Source organism: Thamnophis elegans, chromosome 12 (assembly GCF_009769535.1).
Source record: "Thamnophis elegans isolate rThaEle1 chromosome 12, rThaEle1.pri, whole genome shotgun sequence".
NCBI lineage: Eukaryota > Metazoa > Chordata > Lepidosauria > Squamata > Colubridae > Thamnophis > Thamnophis elegans.
In genome coordinates, this window is record NC_045552.1 from 47,253,237 (window position 1) to 47,268,320 (window position 15,084).

Genomic DNA, 15,084 nt, shown 5'->3' on the forward strand with positions numbered 1-15,084 from the left:
CAGTTATCAAGTGTCTGAATTTGGATCACAGAACCATGGGAATGCTGGAACAGTCGTACATGTGAGGAACAGTCACAAGTCCCTTTTTCAGTGTCGTGGAAACTTCAAAATAGTCAAAGGTTATAATTCAAGGGCTACCTGTATACTTTTGCCGGTTATTTTTCCCATTCTTTTAAAAAAATGCAACCGAGACACCCTGGCCTAAACATGAGAGATTTTTCTCTTCCCTCAGACCCTCGGTTTCTGCCTGACTAATGCAAAAGTGGATTTGCTTTATTAAAAAGAGATTTTCTAGAACATTAGCACGACCACAGCCCAGTTAATATAACCGTAAAATAGCAAACCAATGGGGATACGTCTCTGCAATTAACTCTGCTGTTAAAAACGAGATCCAGTCATTACTGAGAAGCTCAGATGCCAATGGGAGAATCAGGCAGGTACATTTAATCCCCTGGAGAAATTAAAAGAGATAAGGGAAGAGTCAATCACTGCCTAACACGGCTGCCATAAATCATCTCTAGGACAGAAATGCCTAGGAAATTGATGGGAAGTAGGAAGAACCTGGCAAATCTTAATATCAGGTTTTTATTTCCTTTCATTCGACTGTCATTTCCTTTCATGTTTCCTTTCATTCAACTTCAATTCGCAGAGGTTGCCTGGACAATTCAACAGCAATAGACATATACCACTTCCCAGTGCTTTACAGCCCTCTCTAAGTGGTTGACAGAGTCGGCCTCTTGGCCCCAACAATCTGGGTCCACATTTTACCCATCTCGGAAGGATGGAAGGCTGAGTCAACCTTGAGCTGGTGAGATTCGAACTGCTGGCAGTGGGAATGCAGAGTCAGACTGCAATACTGCATTCTAACCACAAGGAAGGAAGGAAGGAAGGAAGGAAGGAAGGAAGGAAGGAAGGAAGGAAGAAAGGAAGGAAGGAAGGAGGGAGGGAGGGAGGGAGGGAGGGAGGGAAGGAAAGTAGCTATAGCACTTAGACTTATACACTGCTTCACAGGGCTTTTACAGCCCTCTCTAAGCGGTTTACAGAGTCAGCCTTTTGCTCCCAACAACCTGGTCCTCATTTTACCCACCTCAGAAGGACAGAAGGCTGAGTCAACCTTGAGCCTGGTGAGATTCAAACTGCCAAATTACAGGCAGCCGGCAATCAGCAGAAATAGTCTGCAGTACTGCCTTCTAACCACTGCGCCACTGAGGCTCTCCAATAAACCCTAAACCATTGTTTAACATGAAGCTTGGACAGGTATGCAGGGTAAGAGGTCATAAAAATCAAGAGCAGGGTTTAATAGTGAGATGGGCGGCGTATACATTTAATTAATAAATACAATACAATAAAAAGGATGACATCTAACTCCCTAGAGCACTGAGTGCCAGCTCTAATGCCTCCAAAGATTATAATGGAAACAAAGAAACGATTCCACGTATGATTGTAGAATCATTCTGCCATTTGAAATGATTTATGTACTGTACATGAAAAGAATAACATTTCATCCCGGCCTCACCCATGACTTTGGGGAGAGTTGGCAGGCCACCCCCAAGGCCTTACGTAATTCTTTCAACACCCCAGCCCTGTGTAGAAGATACTCGTTCACCTTTAGAGAATGCCGAAACAGACTTCTCTTCACCAATGGCTGAACCTGCACCAGGTCCACAGCACCAGAAGGCAAGACAAGGAACAATGGATGGAAACTAACCAAGGAGAGAAGCAACATGGTGAAACTTCCTAACAGCGAGGACAATTAACCCATGGAACTGCTTGCCTCCAGATGTTGTGGGTGCCCCATCCCTGAAGGTTTTCAAGAAGAGATTGGACAGCCGCTTGTCACATGTGTCCAAAGTGGCACACAAAACCATGTCACCCGGCACCCGTGGTTGGTCTTCTGGGTTTCTGGCGTGCATCTACGCATGACAATCAGCTGTCTTTTGCCCATGTGGCAGTGCCAAAAATCAGTGTGTGCATGCGTGCTGGCCAGCTGATTGCCGGGTGTGCATGCACACCAGAACCTGGAAATTCGGCTTTCCTGGAGTGCAACCCATTTTTGTGTGCAGCAGTGCCGAAAACTGGTCTGCACATGGATGTCGGCCAGCTGATCATTGGCACGCATACATCAGTGGTGGGTTTCAAAAAAAATTTAGAACCTCTTCTGTAGGTGTAGCCTGCTTTGTGGGAGTGGCTTGCCAGCCATGTGACTGAGTGGGAATGGCTTGGCAGCCATGTGACTGGGTGGGCATGGCCAACTTGTAAAATGTGGTGAAACTCACTTAACAATGCTCTTGCGTAGCAACCAAAATGTTGGCTCAGAAACTCTGACATTTGAAGCATGCAAGTCTTAAAGCTGCCAAGTTACAAGACCCTTGCACCCCTAACCCTTTAGATAAAAAAGGTGTTCAAAACTTGACAGCCTTAAGACTTGTGGACTTCAACTCCCAGAATTCCTCCTCCAGTCATGTTGGCTCAGGAACTCTGGCATTGAGGTGTGCAAGTCTTAAAGCTGCACCCCTAACCCTTTAGAAAAAAAACCCCAGGGGTGTTCAAACCTGACAGCTTTAAGCCTTTAAGGTTTAGATAGGACTCTTAAAAGTGGGCGGGGCAATTGATGAGCCTGCCAATCAGTGAGCAGCAGGCGAGGCAAGCGTGGTGCCGACGGGTGGGGGGAGGGAGCTGGAACCGGTTCTAAACAGCACCGTAGATTTGTGGAACCTCTTCTATAGAAGAGGTTAGAACTGGCAGGAACCCACCGCTGGCATACATGCTAGAACTCAGAAGTTTGGCTTTTCCAGAGCACGATCCCTTTACACACGCGGCAGCGCCAAAAACCGGCCAGCTGATTGTTGGGGACTCCTATTAACTTTACTCTATTGCGCACAACGTTTCTGCACAACCTTTTCCAGAACTCGGTGCCAAAAAGGGTTGGTATAGGGCCTCCTGGTTGAGCAGGGGGTTGGACTAGAAGACCTCCAAGGTCCCTCCCAGCCTGTTATTCCGTTATTTCTGTTAAATCTCTCCTGCCAGCAGGCAGACACAAGGGTGGAAGCCATACAAAAAGGCCAGCGCATTTCAAAGAGTCCCAAGAGTCGCAGCCAGCCACCTGTTGGAATGCACAAACACACACACACACACACACCAAAGAGAAGGCAACAAGCGTGAGCAGTACCCTGCCAGGAATTTAAAGCTTCCGGAAATCAGCATGGGTTAAGCTTTGCCACGTCTGCCAGGCAGGAAAGAAAAAAAAGTTGTGCCCAGAAGCCGAAAGGAAGCCCTGAAAAGAACCTTGGATAGCCAGAGGTTCTGATTTCCTTCCCTCCAAGCTGGCAGACCTCTGTTTCCCCTCGCAGCCTGTTTCCCCTTCCAAGCCTACAATTTCATGCTTCACATACAAAGATGCAGCCCGTTCACAAACAACCCAGGGCTGGAAAGCTCAGCCTTTCGCCTCCCCTACTGGGTTTTTCTGCTCGTTAATCAATGTAGCTTTAATGGAGCCGTTCGCTCAAACAGAAAGGGGGCGGGGGGACCCGGTAGCCCCATTACAGAGAAGTATGCCAAGCTTTCTGGGAAGCAAAACCGTTTTTAAAAACCAAAATATCAACTCGGGATGCGGCCAAGTTCACCGATCGAGGAAGTCTCTTTACAGCCTCCCTCCGAGATTTTATTGGGGCAGGTGGGATTCAAAAGAGGCAAAGATCATGAATTTCAGGGCCTGCTGGCTTTAGAAAACCAGAATGGAGAAGAAAGATTTTTTTTTCTCAATCAGAGAGCTGCTCCTGAACCGGGAAGGCGTTCCTGAGCAGGCCGGGGCTGAATTATGCAAAAGCAAATAGATTTGGGGGAAGCGCTCGCAGCTCGGGTGGTGGTGAACACATTCTGCATGCAGAGAGTCACGGGTTGCTTCCTTGACCTTTCTAGGTGAAAAAATGAACCAGCCCCTGATGAAAAAGGCCTTCGCTATGCAAACAGAGAGAAGGGGGGGGGGGCAAAGAGAGGGAAAGAGAGAGAGAGAAAGAAAGAAAGAAAGGCAGACAGACAGACAGACAAAGAAAAGCACTGAGAGAGAAAAACAGAGATATTCAGAGAGAAAGATGGAGAGATACAGAGAGAGAGACAGAGAGAGAGAGAAGCACTGAGAGAGAACGACAGAGAGATGAAGAAAGAAAGATGGAGAGATACAGAGAGAGAGAGAGAAGCACTGAGAGAGAACGACAGAGAGATGAAGAGAGAAAGATGGAGAGATACAGATATATGTATGTATGTGTGTGTGTGAGTGTGTGTGTGTGTATGTATGTGTGTATGTATGTATGTATGTATGTGTGTGTATATACATATATACATATATACATATATACATATATACATATATACATATATACATATATACATATATACATATATACATATATACATATATACATATATACATATATACATATATACATATATACATATATACATATATACATATATACATATATACATATATACATATATACATATATACATATATACATATATATATATATATATATATATATATATATATATATATATATATTAGATTTTTACAACCCCTGGTAAGCCCCAATTATGGGAGGAAGCTAACTGCTTCCATCATCTGTCATAGATACCTTTCACCCTGGCTTCGCTGATAACGGATAAGAGCCTGTGGCCTAATGGCTAAGAAGTCTGCCTAGTATGTCATATAGCCCAGGTTCAAATCCCAGTAAGGGTATGGCTAGCTGATGAGAGCTAAATAGCTTGAAATAGATCTATACTAGTCTCCCTTTATTTATTTATCAGCACAAATAAAAAATAAAAAAACATATATATATACACACACACAGAGAGAGAGAGAGAGAGAGAGAGAGAGAGAGATACAAAGAGAGAGACATACACAGAGAGAGAAAGAGGCAGACAGATAGAAGACAGAGAGTTATAGAGAGAAATTCAGAGAGAGACAGAGAGAGAAAGAGAAACAGAGAGAAAGAAAGTTTCTGCAATCAATTTTAGAAAATTGTAACTCCTAGGTGACACAAAAAGATTTGCCTCCACTCCAGCAAGCTTGCCTCCAGAAGTTATGAATGCCCCAACACTGGAAGTCTTTAAGAAGATGTTGGTTAGCCATTTGTCTGAAACGGTATAGGGTTTCCTGCCTAGGCAGGGGGTTGGACTAGAAGACCTCCAAGGTCCCTTCCAACTCTGCTATTGTATTGTATTTGCCTCTTTCCTTAGCAAGGTGTGGTGGCTAGAGAAAACAGGAATTAAAAGCTATGTGCAAGTAAATGTTTACTCAGGCACTGAAAGCATCCTGATGTCCAAGGCCAAACAAGGACATTCCTCCAGTCTATCCACATCGCCATAAGTAATCAGAACCAAAGCCTGCCCAAGAATGGCCAGAAGCTAGCCAAACAACAATTGTAGGTAACCCAAGCAAGCAAGTCAAGCTGTATCCTTCTAAGGAAAGAAGAGGTTGGTTTTTTTAAAAAAGATCCCCACTTAAAAGAGCAGATAAGGCTGCTTCCTCATTCCAACTCAATGAAAGCGGTGTTCTTTCTTTTCAGCATTCCTTTTTTTTTTTTTTTTACCCTTCCAAAGAATGCGAGCAGCGTATGGCTTGCGGAGGTATACCCGGGTACTTCTGACTGCCAAATTGTTCTTTGCGCTGGCAAAATTCCCCACGTTTCCCCCCCCCCCCGCCTTTCAGGCAAGAGAACAGTAAAGAAATACTCACCCACCTCCAATTGACTAAGCCAGTGATGGGAAACCTTTTAAGATACCAAAGGCCCAAACTGCGCATGGACGCATGCCCAAGCTGAAAGGCGCACGTGTGTGCGCATGTGTGGATATGTGCATGTGCAGATATGGACATACATGTGCGTGGCCATGTGCACGGACATGCGCAGCAGAGACCCAAAGACCATCTGGCCAGCAGGAGGCAGGGCATCCCAACACCGGCAGCGCAGCAAGAGGTAAGATCTTTTTCTTTCGTGAGCTTCTGTTTTGTCGTTTGCAGGGAAACAGAAGCGCACGAAAGAAACACCACGGAGATCTGACCTGGGCTGACAGTGTGCGTGCCAGTAGAGAGGGCTCTGTGGGCCACCTCTCGCACACCTGCCATAGGTTTGCCATCACGGGACAAGGCTAAGCTCCTCCCACTGTTTTGGAGACTTCTTGAACTCCACGAGATGTTTTAACATGTAACCCTCTCCACAGTCAATAATATTGAGTATCTGGGGGTGCAGATAACTAACAACCTGAACTAGTCTCTCCACAGGTCATCCTTAGTGAAGTGTGCAAACCAGCGTCTGCATTTCCTGTGTCGGATGAGGACAGCGTATCTTTCTCTTTCTGCCCTGGCCACATTTTTACAGAGGCATGACGGAGAGCATTTTAACAAGCTGCATTCCCCGTTTGGTTTGGTGGCCGCAGCGCCTTAGATAGAAAGTCCCTACAGAGAGTGGTGAGGACAGCCGAGAAGATTCTAGGAAGCTCACCTCCCGTTATTCAGGACGCTGCTTATAAGCGCTATGAGTTTAGAGCTTAAAGCTTAAAGCATTGTGAGAGACCCCACACACCCACTTCACGACCTGTTTCTGTTGCTCCCCTCTGGGAGGAGGTTTCAAAGTATTTCTAGAAGGAACTACCCGATTCTCTAACAGTTTTGTTCCCCATGCCGTCCATCTGGTAAACTCGCAAGATTTGTTTCTTTTGTACATGTACATACGAGCTAGACTGTATTTTTGTATGTTGAACCAGCCGTAATGCCAGCAGCAACCCATCCCTGGTTTGGGGGGTTATAGGCTGATTCCATAAACCGCTTAGAGAGGACTGTAAAGCACTTTGAAGCGGTATATAAGTTTAAAAGCTATTGCTAAGGCTACTGAACTATTACAACTCCCAGCCACCCCAAACCAATAAATTAATGCATCCATCAGTATGTATTTCCAATGGCAAGTAGCCTTTAACTTATGACTATAAGGGAGCCAAGTTATGGTCACTTGTTGAGCAGGTGGCTGGACTAGAAGACCTCCACGGTCCCTTCCAGCTCGATTCTGATTCAGTTCCATCTCAGTGTGGATCTTGAGAGACAATGTCGCTTGAGCTATCCCTTAGGAAAAATTATTTTGGATCGGGGCCTTCTAACAAGGTTTCGTGGGATCGACGCTAAAGAAGGCGTGAGTCTTGATTGACAGATAATGCTAAGCCATAATGTGAGGGTTTGGGGTTTATGTTGATGGCCTCATGTGATGTATGAACCCAGCAACTGTGATCAGTAATTACTGATGGCTTAGTTGTATGTAGTTGTTTTTTTTTAAATCCTAGCAGTGTGCCAACACTTAATGGCAAGAAAGGAGGAGGCGGGGGGGGCGCAGAGGGGCACAGAAAGAAAGAATGGAATTAAAAAGCGAACGATGAACTGCTAACATCGGAACGGATGGGCACATCTCTTTCACGTGAATTTGAAATCTAAACGTTTGCTGGCAGCTGAAGATCAAACATGTCAAGCTGACTCAAAAAAAATGGATACCCGTATCCGGGGCAACAGCCCCATCCTTTCTCCCCAGAGGCTTGATTTGAAATCTTAGTCATCTGCAGAAAAGGAAAGTTTCTGCAGTATGTGTTCATATTTACCCCCATAGAAGTTGACCCTAAATTTAAGGCCGATCTTTTCTTCTTCAAAGTAAGATTAGTCAGGGGGGAAAAACAAGAATCGTCTGCTTCTATTACTGTATTGTAAACTAAAGATACCCTACTCGTGTGCACGATAAATTATTAGGGGGAAGGAAAGTAACCGTCCTTTTCAGATAAATGCCACTTCTCAAAAGCATTGTTTTTCTCCTGAAAAAATATAGCTTCTCTAAACCGCAGAGCAAAAAGGAGCCATCAGGAAATCTTGCCGGAGGCTTGTCAATATTACTCGTGCTCCCTCACCTGGAATAATTCAAATCTTCTCCCTTACCACCACCACCACCACCTCTTCAAAGCAATCCAAGAGCTCCCCCCAGGAAAACGGGAAATCGTGTCTGACCTTTTTGCCAAATTGTCTGTCCTTGCACTGGGCACGCTGCCGCCGAGCTAAACCAGGCATGCTACCCCATCTGCCATCCCTGCCCCTCTGAATTACAAGCCGCTGGGTGGCCACCCAGTGTGTTGCAAGCAGTGATGAGGTTCAGCCAGTTCGCACCTATTCGGGAGAAATGGTTCTTAACTTTCTAAGAGGTTCAGAGAATCGGTTGTTGGAAGAAATCTTCTTTTGGTTTTTTTCCGCTTTTACAGGGCTAATCCTGTAAGGAAGGCAGGAAGGAGACATTCTGGTGTTGTTTCTAACTTAATTTTTATTGCCCTGCTTACAGAAACTGCCTCTCCGGTTAACCTTTATTACATTGTAACAGCTAAGGCGAAGCACCCATCGACCTGAGTGATGTTGAGTTGGCCACGCCCACACGGTCACATGACCACTAGGCCCCACCTACCCACCTGGTCATTAGGACAGAGAACCGGTTGTTAAATTATTTGAATCCCACCACTGGTTGCTAGACACAAGCGTGCAAGGAGATGTGTATGGAAGAACTGGAGGACTGGTCTAGTGGTTAAGACAGCAGGCTAGAAATCACAGGGGTTCTGTGAGTTCTAGTCCTGCCTTAGGCACGAAATCCACCTTGGCGACTTTGGGACAATCGTCAGGAGAGGGTGAATTCTAGTGCTGCTTTAGGCATGAAAACCAGCTGGGTGACTTTGGGCCAATCACTAGGAGACAATGAATTCTAGTCTTACTTGAACTTCGAAAAACTGTTGGGTGACTTTGGGACAATCACCAGTGAGTTCTAGTCCTGCCTTGGGCATGAAAGCTAGTTGGATGACTTTGAGCCAATAACCAGGAGACTGTGAGTTCTAGTCCCGCCTTTATGAAAGCCTGCTGGCTGACTTTGGGCCAGTCCAGTGGTGGGTTTCAAAAAATTTTGGAACCTCTTCTGTAGGTGTGGCCTGCTTTCCGGGTCCCCTGGTGGAACCTCTTCTAACCGGTTCGGTAGATTTGACGAACCAGTTCTACCGAATAGGTGCGAACTGGTAGGAACCCACTTCTGGGCCAGTCCCTCAGCCCAAGCCACCTTACAGGTTTCTTGTTGTATGGAAAATAGGAGGAGGAAGGAGTATTATGTATGTTCACCACCTTGAGTTATTTATAAAAATAATAAAGGCAAGATAAAAATACATACATGCAAACAAACAAGGGCATGAACAAACTCTTAGCTGTCAACTACCCTACGGAACAATCAGTCAGAACGTAAGGGTGGAGTTAGGCATTCCATTTCAACCCTTGGAGCAAGAACAGCTTTTTAAAAATAATAATAAACCGTGCATTTGCAACACACCTCTTGCCTTAAATGTTAAGTGGCTCTACAAGATAACTTTCCTGAGTCTCCGAATCCCTGCCTTGCTTCACAAAAATCATTTTGCCACTTGAGATCATTCTCACACAGAACTCTTAATTGCCTTTAAAACCCCTAGGAAACCAGAATCAGAATAGAGCTGGAAGGGACTTTGGAGGTCTTCTAGTCCAGCCCCCTGCTCAAGCAAGAGACCTGATACCATTTCAGACAAGTGGCTGTCCAGTCTCTTCTTAAAAACCTCCAGGGATGAAGCACTCACAACTTCTGGAGGCAAGTTGTTCCACTGGTTAATTGTTCTGATAGGAAGTATCTCCTTGACTAGTTTCCATCCACTGTTTCTTGTCTGGCCCTAGGGGGCTTTGGGAAATAAAATTGACTCCCTCCTCTTTGTGGCAGCCTCTTAAATACTGGAATACTGCTATCATCGTTGTCGTATCCCTAATCCTTCTTTTCTCTAGGCTGGCCAAACCCAAATCCTGCAAATGTCTATGGAGAATCTCAGTCATCTAGATCATGGTTATCCCAAAGGTGTTTTTTTTCAAGAAGCAACTGGACTTTCTGGTTTTCCTTTGAAGATGTTTCACTTCTCATCCAAGAAGCTTCTTCAGCCCTGCTTCTTGGATGAGAAACGAAACATCTTCAAAATAAAAGCAGACAGTCCAATTGCCTCTTGAAAAAGAACCTTTGGGACGATCAAATCCTTGCAACTGTTCTTCATAGTTTTTAGTCTCCAGGCCTTCAATCAGAGGTGATATTCATTCAGCAGGTTCTGACCAGTTCTGGAGAACCAGTAGCAGAAAATTTGAGTAGTTCGGAGAACCAGTAAATACCACCTCTAGCTGGCCCCGCCCCCATGTATTCTCTGCCTCCCGTTTCCCAGCTAATCGGGGAGGAAATGGGGATTTTGCAGTATCTTTCCCCTGGAGTGGGTAGGGAATGGAGATCTTACAGTATTCTGGAGAACCGGTAGCAGAATTTTTTTTTTTCTCTTTGCACTTCTTTTTTTTTTTAATATTTATACATATTACCATCATTATACCTCCATTTAACTACAATTGTTTAATTGTAGCGGAAATTTTGAGTAGTTCGGAGAACCAGTAAATACCACCTCTGACTGGCCCTGCCCCAATGTATTTTCTGCCTCCCAAGTCCCAGATGATCAGGAGGGAATGGGGATTTTGCAGTATCCTTCCCCTGCCACCACCAAGCCATGCCCACCAAGCCATGCCCACATAAGCGGTAGTAAAAAAAATTGAATCCCACCACTGCCTTTCATCGTCTTAGTTGCTCTTCTCTGCGCTTTCCTCCAAAAATCAGCATCTTTTTTGTAATGTGGTGGCCACATTACAGAAGTGACAGCTAGCCTCCCCTCTCCTCTCCTCTCCCCTCCTCCCCTCCCATGTTGGAGTATCAAAAGGAGAGGCATTAAAAGCATTTTATTCTGGCCATAAACAACTCATCGGACTTCGGACATCGGGCATTGGACCTGGGTACCTGAGAGACTGCCTCCTGCCGATTACCTCCCACAGACCGATTAGATCACACAGGTTAGGCCTTCTCCGGATCCCATCTGCCAGCCAGTGTCGGCTGGCGACTCCCCGGGGGGAGAGCCTTCTCTGTTGCAGCTCCAGCCCTCTGGAACGATCTCCCCATGGAGATCCGGACCCTCACTACCCTCCCGGCCTTCCGCAAAGCCTTTAAGTCCTGGCTGCTCCAGCAGGCCAGGGGGCTTTCGAAATATCCAGCCCCTCGGAAATTGTGACTGTTGTACATTTTAATATGTTGTCTTGTGTATTATCCCCCTCCCTTGTTTTATTGTAAGCCGCCCGGAGTCCTTCGGGAGTGGGCGGCATACAAGCTCAATAAATGAAATGAAATGAAATGAAACTCTGAAATCTCGGCGTGGCTGGTTCTGAGCTTAGCCACCCTCTTTTCAAAGTCTGTCTTCAGAAATGCCCTCCAGCACTTGAAACAGCCTCTAGGGTACCATCCTAGCATCGAAGGATGGGGGCCTAACTGCCTTGGTCCTTGAGCCTCAAAGATCTTAGATTGCTTTTTTCTGCTAGGCAAGGTAGCCAAAGTAGAGAGTTAGGGGTGGAGTTGGGGCACTAAGAGATGGTGACTAACCTCAGTGGGACAGCAAGTTTCCTGAGCAGGGGGTTGGACTAGAAGACCTCCAAGGTCCCTTCCAACTCTGTTATCCTGAAGATCTCCTTTTTCAAAGAGGCAACTGGACTTTTTACTCTCGGCATAAAGCTGTCGAGGGCAATTGCAAGCCGGGACCAGCTGTCCCAAATGTGAACTCAAGCTTGGCTTTTCCTCAACTTTTTTCGTCTTTATTTTATTTTGCCTTCAACAGACAAGAACCAAATCCCACAATCCAAATCTTTCTTTCGGGGGCTTCTCGGCTTCAATTATCCAGAAGTCAACCAAGCTGCAAGCAGTGTTAGAAAATACCTATCCCAGAATAGCCAAGCAGAACATAAAACCAGTAACTAACCTGATATATACCTGAACAGGTGTTGTCTTTCTTTGGTGAACCCCAGAAAGCTCCCCATTTTTGCAAGGGTCTCAAATTCCCCACCTCCCACAAAACTCCCAGGAGGGTGTTAACACCAGCAACAAGCATTGCAACTAAAAAAATTTCTCAGCAAGACCAGGCCAGCCCCATAACTGGATTAAAACTCATATTGCCCACTGTGGCCACACCTGTCCAGCCCAATTCCCTTCATCCTGATCTCTACTTTCCTTCTCTTGAAAGAGCACCCTTGTGGTAGGGGGGAGGGCTCTCTCTGACCTCCAGGAGAAGAGAAAGCTCCCCCCCCCCACCAGACCAAATGATGCTGCTGACCGACCCAATTCGGAATTTGCAAAGACAAGGGAAGGGGCATCACGACTGCAATTCCAGACAGCAAGAACCAACCAATGGCTGCCATTCCAGGGCCTGTTTGAGGAGGAGGAAGGAGGGCATGCCACATGTTGCTGACAGCACATGGACATGTATGCCTCTTATGCTGCACAAGTCAAAAAGAGGGCTGTGAAAATAACTACAGACCCCCTCACATCCCGGACATAAATTGTTTCAACTTCTACCCTCAAAACGACATTATAGAGCATTACACACCAGAACAACTAGACACAAGGACAGTTCCACCACCACCCCTCCAATGCCATCACTCTGCTAAACAACAAATTCCCACTACACTGTCAAATAATTTACTAAGACTGTATTGCTATTCTTCTTCTCTTCCTTCCTACTCCCTCTCTCTTCTCACTTATGACCATAACCATGTTGCTTGTACCTTTACAATTTACATTGTTTTATTTGTTTTCTAGTATGATTTAATTGCTTATTAGTAACCTATGACTATCATTAAGTATTGTACTTTATGATTCCTGACGAATGTATCTTGTCTTTTTATGTACACCAAGAGCATATTAATCAAAGACAAATTCCTTGTGTATCCAATCTCACTTGGCCAATAAAGAATTCTATTCTATTCTATTCTAAGAGTTTATGCACCAAAGAAATTCCTTGTGTGTCCAATCCCACTTGGCCAATAAAAAATTCTATTCTATTCTATTCTATTCTATTCTATTCTATTCTGAGAGCTTATGTACCAAAGACAAATTCCTTGTGTGTTCAATCACACTTGGCCAAGAAAAAATCATATTCTATTCTATTCTATTCTATTCTATTCTATTCTATTCTGAGAGTTTATGCACCAAAGAAATTCCTTGTGTGTCCAATCCCACTTGGCCAATAAAAAATTCTATTCTATTCTATTCTATTCTATTCTATTCTGAGAGTTTATGCACCAAAGACAAATTCCTTGTGTGTCCAATCCCATTTGGCCAAGAAAAAATCTATTCTATTCTATTCTATTCTATTCTATTCTATTCTGAGAGCTTATGTACCAAAGACAAATTCCTTGTGTGTCCAATCACACTTGCCCAAGAAAAAATATATTCTATTCTATTCTATTCTATTCTATTCTATTCTATTCTATTCTATTCTGAGAGCTTATGCACCAGAGACAAATGCCTTGTGTCTCCAATCCCACTTGGCCAAGCAAAAAAATTCTATTCTATTCTCATTTCTCTCCAGTAGCGCTAAGCAGGTGATCTGCAATTAAACCATCCCCGACTCTCTGAAAGGCGGGAGGATGAGAGCAGGAACTACCCACCAGGCGTTGCTTCTACCTTTCCCAACTCAGCCGTTCAGGCCGGCAGTCACACCTGGGAGAGAAAGAAGAACTTGTCTCGACTGGCATTTTCCCAGGCTGGGCACTTCCCGCCTGCTCCGCTGCGCTCCGGCTGGCAGCGACTCTCAGCCTTCCCTGTAAGAGGGGGAGGGGGGCACCCCAAGACCGCTACCCCGGGGAGAGAGAGAGAGAGCCGTGATGGAGGAGCTGGAGAGTCGCAAGAGCAGCTGGGGGCAAAGGGACCCTGACGGGTATGCAGGGGTCTCGGCGTCCACGCAACCGTGTGCTTTCCCCAACCCACTCGCGGGGGTTCCCAGGTGCGGGGAAAGAGGCGCTCTCCAGCTGAACTTTCGGGCAGCGACGAAGCGGGTCGCCCAGCCAGTTTGGAAAGAGGGGCGGGCGGGGAAGGGGAGGACGCCCGTTTTGCCTTCTGCTCCCCTTGCGCTCTTCTCCCCCCCCCTCCCTCCCTCCGCCCCCGCACAGCAAATGCCACTCGAGTTGCGCACCTTCCGGAAAGCGGGAGAGGGAACGGGGGGGAGAGAAGGGGCCAAGGGCCGGGCGGCATGTGACCCTCCTGCTCTTCGCCCACCCTGCCGGCTCTCCCCCACCTCCCCACTCCGGCTACCGCGTGCCTTTCTTCCCGCAGCTCTGCCCTTCACCCTTCCCCTTCCTTTCGCCCGGTCCCCGGGGAGCCCAGCCCCCCGCCTGCAGCCAAGCGACTCCCCTCTGCCCTAAAGGAAGACCCCAGCCCGCGCCTGCTTCTCTCCCGGGGGGCGCAAAGGCCACCTTCTCCGGGAGCTTCCCCCAGCCGGGTCCCTTCCACGGGGCGGTGGCCGCAGCCTTCCCCCCACCAGCGGTTCTCCCCCAGACTCACCAGCCGGAGCGAGGAGCCTCCGCGCCGCCACCGCCGGCCCCAGCGCCGCCGCCCGGCTGTCATCTTGTTCGGAGGCGAGAAGAGGAGGAGCCGGCGCCGGTGGCGGCAGAGCAGGCGAACGCCGTGGAAGCTGTCGGCCGGTCGGGAGGCTCGCAGGGAGGAGAGAGACGGGAGGAGGAGGAAGAGGGAGGGAGGGAGGGAGGGAGGGAAGAGGCGCGGCCGGCCCGGGCGAGGGGAGGAGAAAGGCGGGCAGGACCCGAAGCCGGAGCCGCGCCTCCTCCTCTACCTCCTCCTCCGCCACCCCTCGGCTGGAGAGCCTGCTTTCCGGGCTTAAAAAGCGCAAGGCGCATCTCCTGCGCGGGCGCATCCCGAGCGCGCGATCCCCAGGGCAGGAGGCGGCTGGTGCCCCCGGAGGGCATCACAGGGCAGAAGCCAGCTTCAGCGCTTTCCCGCCAGCAGGAGGACAAAAACGGACCTGGGGACCCCAAGATCTTTCCGGGGGGGGGGTCTCTTAAGAGGAGGGGATGGGGGAGAAAGAGACGAGTCTGCTTTCAAGTAGGGGGCGCGGTGGGTTGCAAGTGGGGTCCACGGTGGGTTGCAAGTGGGG

The 15,084-nt window shown here is 47.3% G+C and overlaps 1 protein-coding gene across 1 annotated transcript in view; it reads right to left on the minus strand.

The window, feature by feature from the left end:
• The window catches only part of MID2 (midline 2), a 229,851-nt gene extending 215,198 nt beyond the window's left edge, over nucleotides 1–14,653 (minus strand). Inside the window, exon 1 of the mRNA XM_032228641.1 lies at nucleotides 14,478–14,653. The gene's annotated coding sequence lies outside the window, so the exon portion shown is untranslated. The remainder of the gene's footprint in view (nucleotides 1–14,477) is intronic.
• Between the last annotated feature and the right edge of the window lie 431 nt (nucleotides 14,654–15,084).